Source organism: Ylistrum balloti, unplaced genomic scaffold (genome assembly GCF_031769215.1).
Source record: "Ylistrum balloti isolate Yb309-2 unplaced genomic scaffold, AGI_CSIRO_Ybal_v1 Utg371210, whole genome shotgun sequence".
Lineage (NCBI taxonomy): Eukaryota > Metazoa > Mollusca > Bivalvia > Pectinida > Pectinidae > Ylistrum > Ylistrum balloti.
In genome coordinates this window covers 94,341-106,877 of record NW_026782657.1, presented here as the reverse complement: position 1 = coordinate 106,877, position 12,537 = coordinate 94,341, and the positions used below count along the sequence as shown (strand labels likewise).

Sequence of the window (12,537 nt, the reverse complement as noted above, 5' to 3'; positions counted from 1 at the left end):
AATATCGTCAGGAGTAATGTTATTGCCAATTAAAACCCCACAAATCTTATGTTTTTCAACCCAACTAATGCCGAAAGGGTTATCTGAACGTGATTTCCATTTCCCAAGCCAAATACCCTTAGTTTTCTGTTTATTCAATTTAGCACCTGACGCTTTGCCATACAGATTACACCAATGAAATAATTTTGAAATAGAGGAATCGGAACAGCAAATACCAGTACTATCATCTGCATAGAGGGAAATTTTAGCTGACTGAGAGGAACCCGGAAGTTTTACACCAGTTATTTCAGGATCGTCACGGACTTTTTTCGCAAAGGGCTCCAAGACCAAAACATATAAAAGAGGAGATAAACTACAGCCTTGCCGTACACCACGAGTGATAGGAAAGGGGTCAGATATAAACCCGTTAACAATAACGGACGAACAGACATTTTTGTATAAGATACTTACCCATTTAGCAAAATCAGGACCGAAATTGTAAGCTTCAAGTACCTTAAATAAAAATGTATAACTTACTCTATCAAAAGCTTTCTCTTGGTCAAGAGATATAAAAGTACACTTCAAGTCTTTTTGATTAACGTAATCAACAATATTTCGAAGAAGATGACAGTTTTCAAAAATAGATCTATCTTTTATCGCGCAAGTTTGGTCAACCCCAACAAGTTTATCAATAACCTTACTTAACCTGTTGGTAATAACCTTGGAAAGAATTTTATAATCAATATTCAGGAGAGAAATGGGCCTCCAGTTTTTCATACTAGTAGAATTACTTGGATCTTTACATAATAACGAAATAAAAGACGTTTTCTGGGTGTCACATAGCTCACCCTTCTGAAAAATGTCATTGTATAATGTGACAAGATGATCTCCTAATAAATAAAAAAAAGTAAGATAAAATTCCTTAGTGAGACCATCACTACCAGGGGACTTATTGTTCTTCATATGCTTGATAGCAGCTAGTATTTCCTCCTTCCCTATAGGGCCTTCACACATTGACATTTCAAGTTCGTTAAGTTTGGGAAGGTTATCACAAAAAGAGTCAGCCAACTCAAAATCGATATCTTCCTCGGAAAAAAGTTTGGTATAAAAATCTCGAAAGGCCGCTAAAATGTCACTGGAATTAGTAACACAGGAAGAATCAGGTAAGTCGATTTTCTCTATGAATTTCTTCTTACCCTTATCACACTCCATTTTAAAGAAATAACGTGAAGGCTTTTCAGAAGAGTCTAGAAAATTGGCTCTAGACCTAATCATAGACCCCCTGAAACTATCAGTATGAAAATCAAGTAACTGTCTCTTAATAGACTGAACTTGATCAATAAAGTGTCCAGGTGACTTTTTTTCTAAATTATACAACTTATTATATTTTTCTTGTAAAGATCTGACAACAGAACGTTTAACTTTAGCTTTACGTTTACAATATCCAATAATGAAATATTTGATAACAGATTTACAATTATCCCAATGATCTAAAGACACAGGCTTATTGTCAGTTAGATCAAGCCAGAAATCTTTAAAAGCAATCTGAAAGGCTCTATCGCTCAAAATACTATTATTAAGTTTCCAGTAAAAGGGTCCAAACTTATCCTCAGAAAATAGTTTAATTTTTAGAAGAACAAAATCATGGTCGGAACTACCAGACGGAAAAATTCTATTCTCTAATAAATGCTCTTTCAATATACATGAAATATAAAATCGATCTAAGCGGCATGAAACACCATTACCATGCCAAGTAGTAGAAATGACATTCGGAAAAAGTGATCTAAATGTCTCAAATAACTTAAAATCATTACACAGATTTTTTATTGAAACACTACCAGGAAGACCACGACTGGGATTACCACCAATCTTATCAAGGGAATTGTTTTCAATACAATTAAAATCACCAGCAAAAATGATGGGCCTTCTACAGGTAAAATGATGTATAATATTATCAAAAAATGCCCGACGCTCCTCATCAACATTTGGGGCGTATACATTAATAATTCTGAACTCGCTATCATAATATTTAAAATCAACAAACATGGTCCGTCCTTCTCTATCAAGATCAAACTTTTGTAGTTTTACATCTATAAAAAACAAAACAGCTGTGCCCTTACTATTATATGAACCGAAATTCCATATTGCTTTACATTTCAAAAAACTTTCAATCTTTTTACCGACAAACAAGTTAGAAACATGAGTTTCTTGTAACAATACAACATGTACATTATGATTATGTACAAAATCATTCAGCTCATATTGCTTAGACTTGGATAAAAACCCGTTACAATTCCATGTAATTATATTGATTGTTGTATTATTCTCCATCATTATAATTTATTTTTGGTAGGTATAATCTATAAAAGATACAAGCAGAAGAAAAAGTTAAGTGGAAGGAGAGAAAGTTAACAGGTAAGTAAAAGCACACTCGCGCACGATCGGTCTGCAGCCAGGAGAGGAAGGTGAGTATAAAGTAAACACATTCAAAACACAGCAGACAACTGTATAAGCGTGATCAATGAACCGCAACACAGGTAAGTTATCGAGTGCACGAGTGCGACTCTCGATACACGCGCCCCAAAAGGATTGGCTGAGCGTATGCCTGTGAAAAGTCAGCTTAACAACAATATAATAATAATAACAATAATAATAATAATTATGAAGAACAAATGCGAATGTAATGTGACAACATTGGTAAGATTCGCAAGCAATTAAAATCAAAGTAGTGGACGTTAGGCAGTATTGGTAAATATATATTGATATATAAAATGAAAATGCTGTATTAATACGTAAAGCCGACAATACATAAGTACTTTCTACTGGTAAAGACCTCTGCGTAGCTGAGGAAGCTAACAAAGCTCTTACAGGTAAAAACACGCGTTGTTGTATGCTAGCAATTATATAGTACAGGTAAAAATACAACTGGACGATAAGCTGACAATGCATATCAATATAAGTATAACATTGAATGATAACATGAGTTAAATAATGAAACCAAATCAAACATACAGTTACTGTAAACACCTTGTAGGTGAAATGATAACAATAGTCCAGGGACAAGCTGAGGTCAAATATGGAATACAATGCCGCCGCCATAGTCCGATAAAGAAAGTCCAAAACCGTTAACCGAGAAAATAGTAAAACCGAAATTTACCCAGACTCCTCGTCAATAACCAGGTGATCCTCATCCGACATGTCGGAATCACTCCGGTCGTCGATACATCTCTGTCCAGGTACTAGGTCGCCATTTGACAGGATGCCCGGGGATATTGATGAATGTTTCCCCTTCTTTGTAACCCTTTGGAATCCGGCATCATCTATGACGGGGCCCGGGCGCTTTGTCGGTAGGGATGTTGGGTTATCGCTACTTCCGGACGAGGGGCACGCGGCAGTACTATTCCTTTCGGAAGAGGGACTCTCGGTAAGGCTACTCCCTCCGGACGAGGGGCTCGTAGCGGGACCGCTCCCTCCGGACGAGGGGCTCACGGTAGAACTGTTTAGCTGTGTTGCCTCTGACTCCTCTCGAAGTGGCGTAGGGCCCATACCCGGGATGGACTGAGATGAAGACTGGGCTACCTTAGCGTAGGTAGCCCGAGTCGTAGGCTCGGGTTTCCCGGGACACTGAGACCTCACGTGTCCGACCTGCTGGCAGCGCAGGCAAATGGGAGGTCTGCCTGGAACGGTAATCAGGGCCACCTTACCGAACAGTCTGTCGCGATAAGGTATCCTGTCCTGGTCGCCTTCCTTTATCAATAACGTGACGATTCTTGTCCCCGTCTCCAAAGTGACTTTCCCTATGGAAGTCTTTTCTCTAGCTATGTTAATGACCTTTCCATAGTAGCTATCGAAATGGTCCGCTATGGCGTCATCTGATATCCAAGACGGGAGCCACATTACACGCAAAGATATCCGGCGTTGGTCGCATCGCTCCGGTGTAAGTGCGAAATAAGTGTCCTTCATAGTACCTTTCTCTACAATACTGTCGACCACTGCCTCGGATTGCAAAGTAACAAACCAGGTGTTTGGAGCTTCGCACCTGAACACGGACACAATCTCCTCCCCGGGAAGTCCACCATTCAGTAATCGCTTCAAGACTTCAAAACGTGTAACAGTGTGTTTCCTTGGACCGGTGACGAACAACCTGACAGACTTCTTCAAAATATCGATATCGATATGATCCATACTTGTAGCAGTGGTGGCCATGATAGCGGTATCCCCTGTACCAGGTAAGTATGAGTTGTTACTGTAAAAGAGAATATATAAACTGAATGTAAAATTTTACAGACAAGGTATTTAAAAATTACCATATGGAAAGAGAAAAATGTGTATAACTAAAATAAATTGAAATACTATCTTAAATGCTTTCATAAAAATAGTATCATTATTATATTGTATAATATGATGTAAATATTGCATTACTTTATTACATAAAAAGTATCTTATTTGACAAATTTTATCTCAGTTACATGTTTTGGAAGAGGGGAAGTAACTCTAGGGATTGTGTTGCCGCTGACAAAGCGAAGTGAGACAACATGTTAAGAAACAAAGAACATGTTGGTGTGTTCTGCTTCCTTAGATATCGATTTTATATCCGTACCATTACAACAACAACAACAACAACTATAATTAGAATAATAACAATAATAATAGTAACAATAAGATTTAAAACATGCGTAAGTAAATTCAGAGCTAAGAATCATTTACACCTACAAATATTAGTTTTTAGCTAAAATCAGGTAGTTTTTCAACAGAAACTAAGGTTAAGTCATTTTATAATTTGACATCAAAGTAATTGCAAAAGCATTGGTTTAAGGAATGGTCAGCATCGGAATTGTACCAGACCAACTTAAATATAGTTCAATTTGAGTCAAAAATAGACGACACGGCAGGATCTGCTCTATTCCATCAAAATAGTTACTTATCAATATGTCATGAATTAATTTTAAAAATGACAACATTGGTTTCGCTTATCATATTTGTATCTTATCTTTAAAACGTCAAGATACATGTAAAGTAAGATAATATCAGATATATTGTATTATGACATCTGTATCAAAATTGTTTATACACGTGAGGGATTTAAATTGCTTTAACATATAAAATACATAATCACTCAACATTGACCTGTAGGGCTTATGTCAATGCTCAAATTGTACCACTTCCTAATTTTGTAATTTGTATTTTAATAATGTCAAAGAAAAATGTTTAGAATCTTATCAAAGTACTTTATCTGTGGTTGGTTTTGAATAGAAATCCCGTCTTTATACAGATGTCTGGAAATGATAAAAAAAAAAGTTAATTTGATCAAATCCCCATCTCACCGCTGAAAAGTCCATGATTCCAGACAACGTATTTATTGCTGTTAGGTCCTATTTCTACATATATAGGCATGGGTTACTTTACACTGAAGTGATTTTAAGTTAAATTAAATTCAGTTTTTTTTCATCCAATGTACAGTGGGGGAAAATACTAAATGATTTTCAATAGAATATTAACTTGTACAAATAATTCCAATAATTTTTTTATATTTCTCTAGGCAAACTAACTAAACAAGAGAAAACCTCTGAAAAGAACCAGTTCCCAACAGAACAACCAGAATTACTTACGATCATCAAACACGTGCAATGTTTTATATCAAACAAGTTATATTCTGGAAACACTTCTTTCAACAAAAATGTGTTTTAATTTTTTTTTCAGTTGATCATCCGGTACAACCATTGCAATTGTATTGTTCATATCTATACTGCAAGAAATAGGTATAGACAAACGTGGAATAAAAAAGGACGTCGAAAAACTGGTATTGACAACAAAATTATGTTTCACACATAAAAATTTAATTTTGTAAATGAAAATATTTCAAATATTTCCTTCTTAAATAGCCTATGCAAGCTACCCTACACATTACAAACCTTCAATCTTCTATATGTCCACTAGAGATCGAATTAAGAACAGGTCTTTAGACTTACTAACCATACACTATACTGATTGTGCTAAAGAGAGGTTCTCCCTAGCCAAGCAGTATAGCATGAATGTAGATTAAGAGTTATCTCCCTTACATATTACACCCAAGATATTCGTTACCATTTCCACTTTATGAATAAGAATTTAACAACATTTAAACAAAAGTGCCACAGACAGCATATGTCTAGTACCATTTGAGTAAAATCATATAAGTCTGTTCCTTTAATTGAGGGTTTTCTGTGTAAAACCCTGTTTACGAAGTCACCATACCTACCTGCATGATTCAAACCTTAGGCAATTCCCTCGGACTTCCAACACTACTCGCCCGAAACAAATTGAACGCGCCCCGGAAGTGCTTCCGGTACCTGCGCATGACAGACACCAGTATTCCTTCAAAGCCATAAGCTTAGTACTGGCTCTGTGGGGAAGGAGGGTGGGTTCATGCAGGTAGGTATGGTGACTTCGTAAACAGGGGTTTTACCCAGAAAACCCTCAGTTTACTTTAGTCCCCATACCTACCTGCATGAGTCAAACCTTAGGCAAACACAGAATTTGTAGCCTATAAAGGAGGTGGGTAGAGCCAGTCCAACTAACTTCCTATGAACAAAATATTACCTCCTAATAGGTCCGCCTGCCTTTCCTGTTCACCACTGACTGCAATATGACTGTCCTGGCAAACTGGCCTTCCGGTTTCCAAATGTCTTTCAAGTAGAAAGAGGTGAAGGTGGTTTCCTTCGCCCAATGCGCTGCCTTCACAATTTCTGAGATGGGCACCTTAGAAAAGAGTGCCCGGGACGTGGCCAGACGGCGAGTATCATGAGCCCTGGCCAGACGAACACCCTCCTCATTTGCTGACTCATACCAAAATTTCACCACCGACACAATCCATCGTGCAATGGAGTCTTTTGATGCCTCTTTTTGATTTCCGTCCTGATATGTAAGAAACAAACTTTTTTTTTTTTTTTTTTTTTTTATCGCCCCTTATGTCCTGTAATCTTCTAATATACATCTTCAAAGCTCTATAAGGACACAACTTCAAATCCTCCTCCTCAGTAGCAAAATTTAAAAATTTCGGAAGGAAAAAGGGCTCCCATGGTTTTCCAAGCCGCCGATTTTTAGTCAAGAACTGAATGTTGGGTAACAGATGAACCCCTGCCTGCTCCCAACGGATATGATCTTGTTCCACTGATAATGCATGTAACTCACTTGCTCGTGCAGCAGATGCCACAACCAACAGAAATAATGTCTTTAATGTAAGCCATTTTAAGGATGCTTCCCCCATAGGCGAAAAGGGTGACCGAGTCAACCTGAGTAGTACAAGCGGCAAACTCCAATTGGGTACCATAGACCTACACTCTGGTCTGGTATTAGACCTTAAAGCAGTCGCGACAAGTCCCTATCGGTACCATTGGAATCTCCATGAGTGTGAATGACTGCTATAGCTGTTCTATATCCTCCTAGTGTAGATATCTTAAAACCTTTACTCTGGTGTAAATACAAAAGAAAGTCCGCTATCTCAGTTACCGTTGCCAAACTGGGATCAATCTGTCGTTCCTCACACCAGCTGCTATAACATCGGATTCGCGCATTGTAGACCGCCTGTGTAGAAGGTCTCCGAGAAGCGGAGATCGCTTGAGCAACCTCCTGCGAAAACCCTCTTGAAGCATAGGTCTGTTTGACACTTTACATACCGTGAATCGGAACATCCCTGGATCCGGATGTACTAGCTTGCCTCTTTGCTGAGTCAGCAGCCTGTCGTTGAGTGAAAGCTCTCTTGGGTAATCCGCCAGAAGCTCTAGCAGCTGAGGGTACCAAGATTGACGTGGCCATCTCGGTGCTACTAGAAGTATCACGCAATCCTCTCGAGATATTTTCCTGAGAACATGAGGAATCAGTATTGTTGGTGGAAATGCATAAGCGAACATTCCCTTTTCATAGGGTCTAAACTACCAGGAGCTCCCTATAAGATATGAGCTGAGGAAAAAACCCCTTCCGATTTTTGTGACACTTGAGATACCCTATCGTTATCTGACACTGAATCTAACTCATCCAAGTCCTCCTCCCTGACACTCGATTGTTGCCGTTCACCAACAAACTTATCAAAACGACTCGGCCTACTTCCCGCCGGCCGAATACGAGTCATATCCTCCCCATTTACCTGGGGTTGTACCCCTGGAAATGGTTGCGAGGAAACGTTACTGGCAAAGAAGTTTGTTAACTGGGATGAAATCAAATTTTCGATGAGTCCCCGAGTGGTGTCGTCCAATGAAGGATTACCTACCGTACTCGCCGGCGGTGTGATCCCGTCTAGACTCCTACGTGGGGCCCGCACAGCCGCCCGAGTCTCCGACGTTTCCAAGCCTGTATTTAGGGGACTCATTCCACCCCGGGCTTCTGTTGCGGACTTTCCTCTTGGTGGTCGGCCTCCTGTCGACTTTTCCACCATCTTGTCGAAGATGGCCCATTTTTCCGCCGACCACTCGCTACAAACCCCGTACGTGAAAACCTTGTTGCAGACACGATGTCTAAAACATTTTTCGTGGTCGCCCAGTATGTTCCATCTTTTCCGAGCCAAAAACACGTGTTGGATGAAATGGCGCCCGAAAGAATACTGGTGTCTGTCATGCGCAGATACCGGAAGTACTTCCGGGGCGCGTTCAATTTGTTTCGGGAGAGTAGTGATGGAAGTCCGAGGGAATTGCCTAAGGTTTGACTCATGCAGGTAGGTATGGGGACTGAAGTAAACTAATTGAATTATGAAGCATATGTCTCAGTAGAATGCCTCACACAAGATATTTTGTCACAAAGGGTATTTTTATTAGAGGTTTAACTGATAAAACAAAAGAGAAGTCGAGATATCGATATACTGCTTGCAAGGTTGGTGTTCTTATTTTTCAAATTGTTTATGGTCGAGGGTTAGCGCGAACGCAGACCCCCACACTAAAAAATAGCGTACCCGAGTAATCCGCATTTGGGATTATCGCAGGGTTCAGCCCGACCGGAGTGCAATGGAAGGGCCTCGACCTGGGGGAACCTTTTTTTTTAAGTTTCATAAAAAGTTTATTAACATATATACAGGTAAAAACGTCACGAGACAGACCCCAATGACGCCAGCGACTGATGTACAACCGGTAGCCCCGGTAAAGTGCCATTATCCTTACATCCTAAGATGGACAAGATATGTAAACGAAGTTACCTGGTTACACGATAGTTAACATAATTAATATGTTAAAAATAATGACAATTATCGGTATTAATTGATATGAGTCACAGCAGGTTTCTTGATTATAACGGGAGATTGATGTTTAGGTCGTCATCCCGCAAGGTACAGAAAATATCAGTAGTACACCAATACTCAGAGAAAGTGTTTCTGGAAAAGCGAGTAAAATCAGACTTAATGCGAAGAATAACATTGCTGAGAAAGTGACAGACGAGAGAATCAGAAGAAGGAGACTTTTTGTCATATTTTTTAACACAACGTATATGCCAAATGGACGATAGGGATTCTGCCACTAGAAAAAGGACAAGAGACTTTACTTTTAGAGTGAGACATACTGGTGAATGAAAATGCCAAAGTGCCGAATCAGTTGGGATCTTGTTCTCTGAGATCTGGTGTATCCAAGAATTTACCAAGGATACTAACGGCTGAATAAATGAACACTCAAAGAATAAATGTGAAATTGTTTCAAAACCAGTACAAAAAGTACAAAATTTACAGGATTCAACACCATATTTATACATTCGAAAATTCACAGGTAAAATCTCGTGTACTATCTTAAAGACAACATCACGTGAGCGAGTATCTAAAAACTTGTTTGAAATATTGCGAAAAACAATTTTAAAATCAACAGTTGGAAAAATCTTCACAACTCTTGGTGGCTTAGTAATACCAGCTAATAACGTAACGTACAACTCTTTGGTTGTCCCAGACTCAAAATTAGACTTGGGAAAGTCTTTTCTATATTTCTGAAAAATTCCATAAATATAAGAATAAAATGTAGGACACCACTCACTATGTGGAATACTATTGTCAACAGGTGAAAAATATTCTCGAAAATGTAATGAGAGCCAGTACTTGGTAAAATACCTCCACTTGGCCTCGGTATGTTTGAAAACAAAATCCTGACAATGTTTTAGATAAATGGCTTGAAATTTACTTTTAATGTTAACAATACCAAGTCCACCACTAGTAGTAGAGGCATAGGCTACGGAGCGCGCAAGTGGCTCCGACTTGGAATTCCATAAAAATCTAAACAAAGTTCTCTGTAAAAGATCTAAATAATGCCTTGGCATTATGACGGTAGTACCAATATACCAAAGTTTGCTGCAAGCAAGGACCTTTATAACTATGGACTTTTGTGTTAAAGATAAATTTCGCATTTTCCATAAATCCAAGGTCCTTGAAAATTTCCGAAAAACTGGCTGCCAAATATCGTCAGGAGTAATGTTATTGCCAATTAAAACCCCACAAATCTTATGTTTTTCAACCCAACTAATGCCGAAAGGGTTATCTGAACGTGATTTCCATTTCCCAAGCCAAATACCCTTAGTTTTCTGTTTATTCAATTTAGCACCTGACGCTTTGCCATACAGATTACACCAATGAAATAATTTTGAAATAGAGGAATCGGAACAGCAAATACCAGTACTATCATCTGCATAGAGGGAAATTTTAGCTGACTGAGAGGAACCCGGAAGTTTTACACCAGTTATTTCAGGATCGTCACGGACTTTTTTCGCAAAGGGCTCCAAGACCAAAACATATAAAAGAGGAGATAAACTACAGCCTTGCCGTACACCACGAGTGATAGGAAAGGGGTCAGATATAAACCCGTTAACAATAACGGACGAACAGACATTTTTGTATAAGATACTTACCCATTTAGCAAAATCAGGACCGAAATTGTAAGCTTCAAGTACCTTAAATAAAAATGTATAATTTACTCTATCAAAAGCTTTCTCTTGGTCAAGAGATATAAAAGCACACTTCAAGTCTTTTTGATTAACGTAATCAACAATATTACGAAGAAGATGACAGTTTTCAAAAATAGATCTATCTTTTATCGCGCAAGTTTGGTCAACCCCAACAAGTTTATCAATAACCTTACTTAACCTGTTGGAAATAACCTTGGAAAGAATTTTATAATCAATATTCAGGAGAGAAATGGGCCTCCAGTTTTTCATACTATTAGAATTCCTTGGATCTTTACATAATAACGATATAAAAGACGTTTTCTGGGTGTCACATAGCTCACCCTTCTGAAAAATGTCATTGTATAATGTGACAAGATGATCTCCTAATAAATCAAAAAAAGTAAGATAGAATTCTTTAGTGAGACCATCACTACCAGGGGACTTATTGTTCTTCATATGCTTGATAGCAGCTAATATTTCCTCCTTCCCTATAGGGCCTTCACACATTGACATTTCAAGTTCGTTAAGTTTGGGAAGGTTATCACAAAAAGAGTCAGCCAACTCAAAATCGATATCTTCCTCGGAAAAAAGTTTGGTATAAAAATCTCGAAAGGCCGCTAAAATGTCACTGGAATTAGTAACACAGGAAGAATCAGGTAAGTCGATTTTCTCTATGAATTTCTTCTTACCCTTATCACACTCCATTTTAAAGAAATAACGTGAAGGCTTTTCAGAAAAGTCTAAACAATTAGCTCTAGACCTAATCATAGACCCCCTGAAACTATCAGTATGAAAATCAAGTAGTTGTCTCTTAATAGACTGAACTTGGTCAATAAAGTGTCCAGGTGACTTTTTTTCTAAATTATACAACTTATTATATTTTTCTTGTAAAGATCTGACAACAGAACGTTTAACTTTAGCTTTACGTTTACAATATCCAATAATGAAATATTTGATAACAGATTTACAATTATCCCAATGATCTAAAGACACAGGCTTATTGTCAGTTAGATCAAGCCAGAAATCTTTAAAAGCAATCTGAAAGGCTCTATCGCTCAAAATACTATTATTAAGTTTCCAGTAAAAGGGTCCAAACTTATCCTCAGAAAATAGTTTAATTTTTAGAAGAACAAAATCATGGTCGGAACTACCAGACGGAAAAATTCTATTCTCTAATAAATGCTCTTTCAATATACATGAAATATAAAATCGATCTAAGCGGCATGAAACACCATTACCATGCCAAGTAGTAGAAATGACATTCGGAAAAAGTGATCTAAATGTCTCAAATAACTTAAAATCATTACACAGATTTTTTATTGAAACACTACCAGGAAGACCACGACTGGGATTACCACCAATCTTATCAAGGGAATTGTTTTCAATACAATTAAAATCACCAGCAAAAATGATGGGCCTTCTACAGGTAAAATGATGTATAATATTATCAAAAAATGCCCGACGCTCCTCATCAACATTTGGGGCGTATACATTAATAATTCTGAACTCGCTATCATAATATTTAAAATCAACAAACATGGTCCGTCCTTCTCTATCAAGATCAAACTTTTGTAGTTTTACATCTATGAAAAACAAAACAGCTGTGCCCTTACTATTATATGAACCGAAATTCCATATTGCTTTACATTTCAAAAAACTTTCAATCTTTTTACCGACAAA

At 37.9% G+C, this 12,537-nt stretch overlaps 1 pseudogene; it reads right to left on the bottom strand.

Moving 5' to 3' along the window:
* Positions 1-8,853: 8,853 nt before the first annotated feature.
* On the bottom strand, positions 8,854-9,029 carry LOC132561464 (U1 spliceosomal RNA; annotated as a pseudogene).
* Positions 9,030-12,537: the final 3,508 nt, after the last annotated feature.